Here is an 11,116-nt window from a genome sequence, read left to right on the forward strand (position 1 = left end):
AATCCTTGAATCCTACTCAGAATACCACAGACAAGGTTTAGACCTTCCGAATTCTCTTGAATGCCGCCATCAATTCTAGCTCATACCACGAAGATTCTAATTAAGGAATCCAAGAGATATTCACTCAATCTAAAGTAGAACGGAGGTGGTTGTCAGGCACACGTTCATAGGTGAGAATGATGATGAGTGTCATGAATCATCACATTCATCAAGTTGAGGACCAAGTGATATCTTAGAATAGAAGCAAGCGTGATTGAATGAAAAACAGTAGTAATTGCATTAATCCATCAAGACACAGCAGAGCTCCTCACCCCCAACCATGGGGTTTAGAGACTCATGCCGTAGAAGATACAATAAGAAACGTGTAATGTGTCATGAGATGAAGATACAATGTCAAAATATCCTATTTATAGTGAACTAGTAACCTAGGATATATAGAAATGAGTAAATGACGTAAAAATCCACTTCCGGGGTCCACTTGGTGTGTGCTTGGGCTGAGCATTGAAGCTTTCATGTGTAGATACTTTTCCTGGAGTTAAACGCCAACTTTTGTGCCAGTTTGGGCGTTTAACTCCAATTTTTGTGCCAGTTCCGGCGTTAAACGCCGGGAATTCTGAAGCTGATCTGCAACGCTGGTTTGGGCCATCAAATCTCGGGCAAAGTATGGACTATTTTACATTTCTGGAAAGCCCAGGATGTTTACTTCCCAACGCAATTGAGAGCCCGCTAATTGGGCTTCTGTAGCTCCAGAAAATCCATTTTGAGTGCAGGGAGGTCAGAATCCAACAGCATCTGCAGTCCTGTTTCAAGATTTTTGCTCAGGTCCCTCAATTTCAGCCAGAAATTACCTAAAATCACAGAAAAACACACAAACTCATAGTAAAGCCCAAAAAAGTAAATTTTAAATAAAAACTAATAAAAACATACTAAAAACTAACTAAAATGTACTAAAAACATACTAAAAACAGTGCCAAAAAGCGTATAAATTATCCGCTCATCACTTGGCCGAGCTCTTTGAGAAGAGGTCGGATTGTCCTAACCTGAAGAGGTCGGTCGCTTTGTCTGTAGAACATCCCGGGTCGGACAACTCGACCCAGGATATGAACAGAGACTGAGCCACCGAGTCAGGTATGTAATTTGACTGAAATTGCTGTTCTATTTGTTGTTCATTTTTCAATTGCTTTTCTATTGAATTGCTGAAACTGCTTCTGGGTTGTTTATACTGAAATTGTTGTTCATACTGAATTTGTTGTTCATACTGAAATTACTGGGTTGTTCATATTGAAATTGCTGTTCATACTGAATTACTGAAACTGCTTCTGGATTGTTCATACTAAATTACTGAAATTGTTGTTCTGTTTGTTATTATCTGATAATATCCGAAAACTTGATCTGAAACTGCTTCCGGTTTATTGTTATTAGTTATTTTGGAAAAATAAAAAATAAATTTTGAACTGATTTAGTATGATTTAGTATGATTTATTACTTTTGTTTCCAATTCTATGTATATGGGGAATTGGTTTGTTAGCAGCAGGACAAAGTAGCACAATTACAGGAACATATGCAGGACAATTCATAACGGAAGAGTTTTTGAAGCTAAATATAAAAAAATGGTTAAGGTCTTTAATTGGATACTATGAATGAATGGCTCAATGTGGTTCAGTCAATTCAGATTCCTTTTGCACTCATTCCACTTCTTACATTGTGTCTAAAGAAGAGGTCATGGGAACTTTTATAATAGGCCCTATTGTAGAGGTAAGCTTTGTTTCCATGCTAACTTTTGTAGAATTGATTTTGATGTATACTGATTATGTTTGGTAATTCGTCTAAAAGTGGTTTCTCATTTCCAAAAAATAAATGATTCTAAATATATCATGTTATGACTTTGTGAAAAAATCGAACAAACCAAACCAAGCCAAACCAATTTTAATTAGTTTAGTTTGGTCCGGATGGCTTCGATAAAAAAAAACCAAACCAAATTGAACTGCAGTTTAATTAGACGATCAGATCGGATGACTTTTCACTCAAAAACCGAAACAAACCGCATCGCGAACATCCCTAACTCCAGCTTGCTTTTGCTCATGCACATCCAAGCTTCGAATGCTTGACTTTCACATGCCAAGACATTCTAACTTGAGGGGGCATGTTACCGATCAGCCAAGTTGTCAATTACTTCACTTCCTTGTATATAAAGAGAATAGAGAAACTAGACCAAGTTAGTTGAGTGAATAGAGATTATGCAACAAGCAGTTTTTTGGAGTCAGAGAGATCTGTTACACTCTTCTTCCAAGTTGCTCCCTCACTCAATGATCCTTGTGTATCTTTACTTCTTTCTCATCTCATCAGTAACTTCTCTCTCTTCTACTATACCAAATTCCCTTTCTATCTAGGCAAATTAACTTATCTCAAACTTTATTTTTTAAGACACAAGTTATAATCTTTTTATCATTTTTATTGATGTAACCGTTCTCTTTTATTAGGTAAAGTTAGTTTTCTTCAAAGGAACTTGATTTTTTATTGAGCCAAAGTATTTTGTTTTTATTTTTTAATTTTCTTTTCTTCCATAACTATTTTATTTAATCACTACCAGAAAACTAGTTATTACAGACGGATATTTCCGACGGATTTTATCCCACGGAAATATAGAGGGAATTTCAGAGGAATTTTTTGTCGAAAAACAAAAAAAATGAATTAGCATAAATTACAGACGGAAAAGAGAATCCGTCGATAATTTCGTCGGAAAATTTATTTTTTTTTCCGTGGAAAAGGGTTACAGACGGAAAATCCATCTATAATTAAATAGGCAAAATGCTGCGTTTTATTAAATTATTACAGACGAAAAATCCATCTGTAATTTAAAATATTCTGTCGGAAAATGTTCATTTAAACCTAACTCTATCTCCCCTCTCTCGAGCTCCATTCACATTATACACAACTAAAACCAGCTTCTTCCTCTATCCGTCCATGAGCTTCTTCCTCTCTCCGTCCACGAGCTTCTTCCGCCACTGCCATCACGGCTCGCGTCGCAGATCTCTCTGTCATCCCTTGCGTCGCACAAGCCCCCTCCTTGTGATTCTGTTGCTTAGGGTTCAATTTTTCTGTGCCAATTTTAGGTTTATTAATTTTTCTTTGCAGTTTCTATCTTCCTTTTGTTGTTGATGCTGATTGAGCTTCTTCTTCCTGTTGCAGTTTCTATCACATGCTAGTATCTCGAACCGATGGTAATTTTGCCTTTTCCATTCTCTTTCTTCTGTGTAAATGTTTCTAATTTTTAGCTTAGGGATTCGATCACCTGTTCTGAGCTTGTTTCACGATTCTATTCTATTTGTGATTTTTTTTGTGTGGATAAATGCATTGCTTTCAATCATTCATCTTAGTATTTTTCGTTCTTATACAATGTGTGAAACACTTGGATTTAAATAGCTTGAAGAGGCTACTGAAAATTTTTCAGTTTCACCATTGTAACGCTGGTTTAATCTATTTCTTCTCATATTATATACATGTTTATTTATTCTGTTTGGTTGATTGTTTTTGGAACCCTAGAATTTTATATTCTTAATTAATCAGTGTTCAATTCCTATGTTTATGTATGGTGTATTTTTCAGGTGATTGATGTATTAGTTAGCCTCTTCTGTTGTTCTATTATATCTGCAAAGACACTGTGGGATGGTGGTTAGCTTCTATGCCAGTTGCTTCCTTAGAGTGAGTCAGAGTTCAACAGCAACCACCTTAAGATGGTGTTTTGCTCTTAATAGGTACATCAGTATTTTTCTCTTAATACGCCAGTTGCTCTTTATAGATTTGGGTTCCATGTTTCTTATTTATTTGTTTCTTTATTTACTTATTTGAAGTTTGAAACTGTATATTGCAAGACAAGGAGAATGTTTGAGGAAAAGGGGTGTTACAGGAGGCTAATCTGATTTAATCTGCTCTTATTGTCAATTATCTATGTTTCCATCTGAATGTGTTCCTGTCCTAAATAACATTGTTCATCTTTTTTTGTTTAGGAAGCTTGCAGACAAGATTGCAGCTTCTGATTACTATGTGGTTGTTCCAGACTTCTTTTATGGTGAACCCTATGATCCTCAGAATACTAATAGACCTTTAGGAATTGAGAGTTAGTGATGGTGTGGGTGTAAAGTCTTTAATGCAACTCGTGTTAGTGATTAGATAAATAAAATAAAATAGAACAGAAGTTACTCACATAAATGTTTGATAAGCAATAAGCAATAAGCTACTTTGAACCTGTCTCAGCTGCCAATAAGGTTAGAAATCAGTATTGTTTGTCCATATATGTATTGTTGCTGCAAATTAATGGCTTATTGAATTCTGTTTTTGGCTGCAGTTTTTCTCATCAAATGGTTTTCCTTACCCAAGTCTCTAGAATCCTCCTGATCACTTTGTAAAAATTATTAACAAGGATTTTGAACAGGTAGGTAGAATATGAATCACTCTAAGATCTTTACTAGATAACAATTTATTTTAAAGGTTACAATGATAGGTAGAATAAAAATCACTCTAATATCTTTCTTGTTTTGCTTGATGGACTAAGTCTAGGTATAACTTGCCACTTATTTTATGCCTTCAACTTTCTCTGATTTCTCATTCATATGAAGGTAAACAAAAACAACCCTCCTACCCCCAAAACACACATTCATTCATATGAATGAAATTTATAGAATGAAAAACATGAGGTGGAGATACTTTGATGTAAAATAATTGCTATATAAGTAGACAAGCATTTGATTTTAAATAACTACATTATTATTGATCATGATAGTTTAGGTAAGTTAGTTTTAGTTTTAGGCCTATAATATTTTTATATGTACTCAAATTGATTCTTAACATATTAAAATAACTTGCTGGAGGTGAAGGGTTGGATCAAAAAATTAAAAAGAAGAGATCTGTTGGCGCTGTAGGAAACAGAGTCATGACTGATGAAAGAGATGTGAAACGATCTGCTCTTCCAAAGTCAAATGTTGATTCGAAGATGCGTTTTTATGATACACAAGGTTTCAGGTAGTTTGTCTTGTTATAGATTTCAGGACTTAGGTTTTAGTTGTCATGCTAATACTGACCAAATAGTTTTTTCGAGGATTTATTAGATTTTCCATCAATGATGATATATATGGAGTAATTTCACACACTGGTTTTCATCCAATAGAATTTTTTAATGGTAGAAAATATCATATGAATGATTCTATGCTTTTTTGTGTATGCTAAAACTGAATGGATCATGGTCATGGTATTGAATCAACGTCACTGTTATAGGGTTGAGTTTGCTTTTTTGTGTTGTTATTGTTGTTGGAGGAACATGCTTGAGAGATTGTCTCACTTCAGTATTGTTATGCTTGCCATGTGTTTGATGAATTTCCTGAGAGATATGGAAAAAAGCGGAACTTGTTTTCTGTGTTTCCTTTTCCCAATTCACAAGATTTAGGTACTTTTCCTCTTGGATTGCTTATGAAATTGGGTGTAAGTTTTCTCATGTTTTGCATTTGTGATTGGTAGTATTTTTCCTTTCTTGAAGTTGTTAGTTATTATTAAACCACTGTTTTGTGCCTTATATAATTGATGAGTACTACTTGTATGTACTACTTCATGACCAATAAACTTTCTTATATTAGATGACTAATTATGCCTTTTGTTACTGTTGAGGACCAGAAAACTGCCATGGCCAAGGCTTCTAAGGCATGTGCCTTTCTCAGGAGATGTTCTTCACTAACACTGCTGATGTCCTTTCTCTGCCTCCCTTATCAGCTTATACATTGGCATATATATTGCCCTTGTTGAATTGCTATATGATGTCTTATTTAGTGACCAACTACTATTTTACTGACCAATAATATTCAATAGGATTAGCTGACATTAGCTATCCTTCCAAACATGGCTAAGACTAAAAAGTATATAGATTACAGTTAACTTAAAATCTCTACTATTTTACTGGAAAGGATAACTGATGCTACAATTTGACTTTTCCCCCCTCTAACCAGGGGAAGCTATTTTCAAATTCTGAATCAATACAAAAGAGAGATGAAGCTGCAGTGCTCTTTAAGCAGTTGGAATATCCGGTTTTACTGCATTGCATATGTTTGATGCTTACTGCTCTGTTCAGAACTCGTATGAGGATAAAAATTCTTGACTTGATCATTTGATGAACTTGATGTTATGTAGCAGTGATTATTTATCTTTGTATTTGTAGCTGCTATAGAGGATAGTTCAATTGATTTTGGAGACTTCTTTAAAGGTCAATTGCCAGGAAAGTTTCTCAAGCTTTTAGGGTTTCTTGCCTTGTCACGTCTTGGTGTGTATATTCCTCTAGGTGGGGTTAATAGGGAGGCTTTTGTTGGAAATTTAGATCAGAATAGTTTATTAAGCACTCTGGACTTGTTTTCTGGACTCATCAATGCACAAATTGTTTTCCAGCTTCTTGCACAGGTATATCCGAAGTTGCAAGATCTTCAGAAAAGAGAAGGTGAGGCTGGAAGAAAGAAAGTTCTTCAATACACTCGATATGCGTCAGTTGGATTTGCAATTGTACAGGTCAGGAAATTTGTGATCTATGTGAACACTGCATTTTCTCTTGACTTATGTTTAGATTTAAAATTCTCATCTTTTTAAAACTCATATCTTCTTTATTCTAACTTAAAATACTCTCTTTTTAAATTTTTAAAATGTCTACTTTTCTGATGAAGTTGTTATAATCATCACTCCTTTTTTTCATTTCAGGCAATTGGCCAAGTCCTCTTTTTACGTCCTTATGTGAATGACTTTAGTACCGAGTGGGTTCTTTCATTTATTATCTTGTTAACTCTTGTTATAATCAGAAGAAGATTCTTGATTAGACAAACCTGTTAGTGCTTTAAGAGTATAATTATTAGCATTGAGTGTGTATATTGGCTGTTTAACTTTTAATGCCATTAATGCCTGTGCTTCCCATTGAGAACTCTATGCTGCTCATTATCTTATTTCTACGGTCTCAGACGGGGTGTTTTCTTCGTTTTAGCTGAAGCAGACATGCAGAAAATGAGTCATGCGTGAAAATTTCACCGAAGATTGCTGGTGGTTTTGTCACTGCCTTATCTTTCTGCACTGGTAAGTGTGTGATATTTTGCATAATAAATCAAATATGGAGCTGCCTCTATTCTTCAGGCTATTAGTGCCTTTCGGTGTTTTGTGTTGATTTTGTTGGTGGATTATTTTATCTGGCTTAGATGTGGATTTATTTATTTATTTTATGCTTGCTCAGATGTAGATTTTGCATTTTCTCCCTGCAAGCGTTGTTAGCATGTATGATGAGCAGATAATTTATACGCTTTTTGGCATTATTTTTAGGTAGTTTTTAGTATGATCTAGTTACTTTTAGGGATGTTTTCATTAGTTTTTATGCTAAATTCATATTTCTGGACTTTACTATGAGTTTGTGTGTTTTTCTGTGATTTCAGGTATTTTCTGGCTGAAATTGAGGGACATGAGCAAAACTCTGATAGGAGGCTGACAAAGAACTGCTGATGTTGTTGGAATCTGACCTCCCTGCACTCAAAATGGATTTTCTGGAGCTACAGAACTCCAAATGGCGCACTCTCAACGGCGTTGGAAATTAAACATCCAGAGCTTTCCAGCAATATATAATAGTTCATACTTTATTCGAGATTTGATGACGTAAACTGGCGCTCAACGCCAGTTCCATGCTGCATTCTAGAGTCAAACGCCAGAAACACGTCACGAACCAGAGTTGAACGCCCAAAACACGTTACAACTTGGCGTTTGATAAACCCATATTTTACGGTTTATCTTGTACTCAATTGAGTGGATTTTATCAACTCTTTACCCACTTATTCATACTATTTGCATGTTTACATTTCCCTTCCTAATTATGTGCTTTGATTGAAAACATGCTTCTTTGGACTTATATTTGCTTATTATTAATCCTCTCTTATCACCATTAGATGCCTTGATATGTGTGTTAAGTGATTTCAGAGATTACATGGCAAGAATGGCTTGGAGGATGGAAAGGAAGCATGCAAAGTGGAAGGAATGCAAGAAGTTGGAAAGCCTGACTTCTTCGCACTCAAACGGCTATAGCTTTAGCTATAGAGGTTCAAACGACGCGGTTCCAGTCGCGTTGGAAAACTAACGTCCGGGGCTTCAATTTAATATATAATTTGCCATAGTTTCCTCGATGCCAGGCGACGCGAACGCGTGGGTCACGTGGACGCGTGACCTAGCCAACAACCAATCCGCGCGGTCGCGTGGACGACGCGGCCACGTCACTTTTCCGCGACCTGTACGGACCAGAAAGCGCTGGAAGTGATTTCTGGGCTATTTCTGACCCAGTTTTTGGCCCAGAGAACACAGATTAGAGGCTATAAAGTGGGGGAATGTATGTATTCATAAGGAAGCACTCATAATTCACTTTTATGTTTTAGATGTAGTTTTAGAGAGAGAGTTCTCTCCCCTCTCTCTCTTAGGATTAGGACTTCTCTTAGTTTTAGGAGTGACTCTCAATCCCAGGTTCTTTATTTTTATTTATTTTCAATGTTCCATGTTTAGATTGATTTTCTTAATTAATGTTATTTGAGATATTTCAGATTGATGATTGCTTTTTTTTATTAATATAAATAATTTGGATTTTCCTAATTCATCCACTTAACTTACCTTCATAGTTAGAGGTTAACAAAGTGGGAGAAAAATCCAATTCTCATCAATTGATAAGGATAACTAGGAAGGACCTCCAGTTCTTATACCTTGCCAAAGATTTATTTTACAGCTATTATTATTTTATTTTACTTGTCATATAGTATATTCGCACCTTACTTCCAAAACCCCAATTTTACCTTTTTCATAGCCAACAATAAGAACATACCTCCCTGCAATTCCTTGAGAAGTTGACCCGAGGTTTAAATACTCGGTTATCAATTTATTTAGGGGTTTGTTAATTGTGACAAACAAAACGTTTGTATGAAGGGATTTCTGTCGGTTTAGAGACTATATCGACAACGCGACTGTTTTTATGAAATTCTTTACTGGCAAAAATCCTAACGTCAGCGTTCAACTCCAAGAGAAGCCTTAGCTCGTGAATAAATCAAGCTCAGCCCAAGCACACACCAAGTGGTCCCCGGAAGTGGATTTCTACATCAATTACTTACTTCTGTAAACCCTAGTAGCTAGTTTAGTATAAATAGAACTTTTTACTAGTTTATGAGATGTCTTTGATTGTATTTTTATCTTTTGACCACGTTTGGGGGCTGGCCTCTCGACCATGCCTAGACCTTCAATACTTATGTATTTTCAACGGTGGAGTTTCTACACCATAGATTAAGGGTGTGGAGCTCTTCTGTACCTCAAGTTTCAATGCAATTACTACTATTTTCTATTCAATTCGACTTATTCTTATTCTAAGATATTCGTTGCACTTCAACATGATGAATGTGATGATCCGTGACACTCATCATCATTCTCACCTATGAACGCGTGACTGACAACCACTTCCGTTCTACCTTAGACCGGGCGCATATCTCTTGTATTCCTTAATCAGAATCTTTGTGGTATAAGCTAGAATTGATGGCGGCATTCATGGGAATCCGGAAAGTCTAACCTTGTCTGTGGTATTCCGAGTAGGATTCCGGGATTGAATGACTGTGACAAGCTTCAAACTCGCGATTGCTGGGCGTGATGACAAACGCAAAAGAATCAAGGGATTCTATTCCAACATGATCGAGAACCGACAGATGATTAGCCGTACTGTGACAGAGCATTTGGACCATTTTCACTGAGACGATGGGATGTAGCCATTGACAACGGTGATGCCCTACATACAGCTTGCCATGGAAAGGAGTAAGAAGGATTGAATGAAAGCGGTAGGAAAGCAGAGATCCAACAGGGACACAACATCTCCATGCAATTATCTGAAATTCCCACCATTGAATTACATGAGAAACTCTATCTTTATTTTATGTTTATTATTTATTATTATTTGAAAAACCAATAATCTCTTAAATTAGTTAAATCCGCCTGACTGAGATTTACAAGGTGACCATAGCTTGCTACTGGACAAAATTGTGATACAAGAGTTCCAGGCACTGTTAGAGAAGCTCACAACTCCGTTCAACTTAACCAGCAAGTGTACTGGGTCATCCAAGTAATACCTTACGTGAGTAAGGGTCGATCCCACAGAGATTGTTGGTATGAAGCAAGCTATGGTCACCTTGTAAATCTCAGTTAGGCTGATTAAATTGGTTTATGATGAGTTCGAAAATTAATAATAAATAGAAAATAAAAAGGGATAGAATTACTTATGTAAATCAATAGTGGAAATTTCAGATAGGCGTATGGAGATGTTGTGCTCCTCTCATATCTCTACTTTCTTATTACATTCATCCAATCCTTCTTACTCTTTTCCATGGCAAGCTGTATGTAGGGCATCACCGTTGTCAATGGCTACATCCCATCCTCTCAGTGAAAATGATCCTATGCTCTGTCACAATCAGGTTGGAATAGAATCCCTTGATTCTTTTGCGCTTGTCATCAAGCCCAGCCTTCAGGAGTTTGAAGCTCGTCACAGTCATTCAATCCCAGAATCCTACTCGGAATACCATAGACAAGGTTTAGACTTTCCGGATCCTCATGAATGCCGCCATCTATCTAGCTTATACAACGAAGATTCTGTTGGGGAATCTAAGAGATATGCGCCCGACCTAAGGTAGAACGGAAGTGGTTGTCAGTCACGCGCGTTCATAGATGAGAATGATGATGAGTGTCACGGATCATCACATTCATCAAGTTGAAGTGCAACGTATATCTTGGAATAAGAATAAAAGAGAATTGAATAAAAAAAATAATAATTGTATTGAAACTTGAGGTACAGCAGAGCTCCACACCGTTAATCTATGGTGTGTAGAAACTCCACTATTGAAAATACATAAGTGAAAGGTTCAGGCATGGCCGAATGGCCAGCCCCCTGAACGTGATCAGAAGACCGAATGATCAAAGACTACAAAGTCAAAAGATTAAACTGTCAAAAGATGTCTAATACAATAGTAACTTATCCTATTTATACTAGACTAGCTACTCGGGTTTACATGAGTAAGTAATTGATGTATAAATCCACTTCCGG

At 36.3% G+C, this 11,116-nt stretch overlaps 1 long non-coding RNA gene across 6 annotated transcripts in view; it reads left to right on the forward strand.

Annotated features, from left to right (window-relative positions):
* Positions 1-3,615: 3,615 nt before the first annotated feature.
* The window catches only part of LOC107479834 (uncharacterized), a 46,683-nt gene continuing 39,182 nt past the window's right edge, over positions 3,616-11,116 (forward strand). The window contains exons 1-6 of one of the 6 annotated variants that reach the window (XR_008007387.1): positions 3,616-3,755; positions 4,346-4,432; positions 6,203-6,322; positions 6,427-6,543; positions 6,730-6,782; positions 7,007-7,095. This is a non-coding gene — a long non-coding RNA (uncharacterized LOC107479834). Of the gene's footprint in view, positions 3,756-4,019; positions 4,266-4,345; positions 4,433-5,912; positions 6,121-6,202; positions 6,323-6,426; positions 6,544-6,729; positions 6,783-7,006; positions 7,096-11,116 lie in introns of those variants that run through there. The other 5 variants (XR_008007390.1, XR_008007388.1, XR_008007389.1 and 2 more) reach the window with 5 other exon arrangements.

Source organism: Arachis duranensis, chromosome 3 (genome assembly GCF_000817695.3).
Source record: "Arachis duranensis cultivar V14167 chromosome 3, aradu.V14167.gnm2.J7QH, whole genome shotgun sequence".
Lineage (NCBI taxonomy): Eukaryota > Viridiplantae > Streptophyta > Magnoliopsida > Fabales > Fabaceae > Arachis > Arachis duranensis.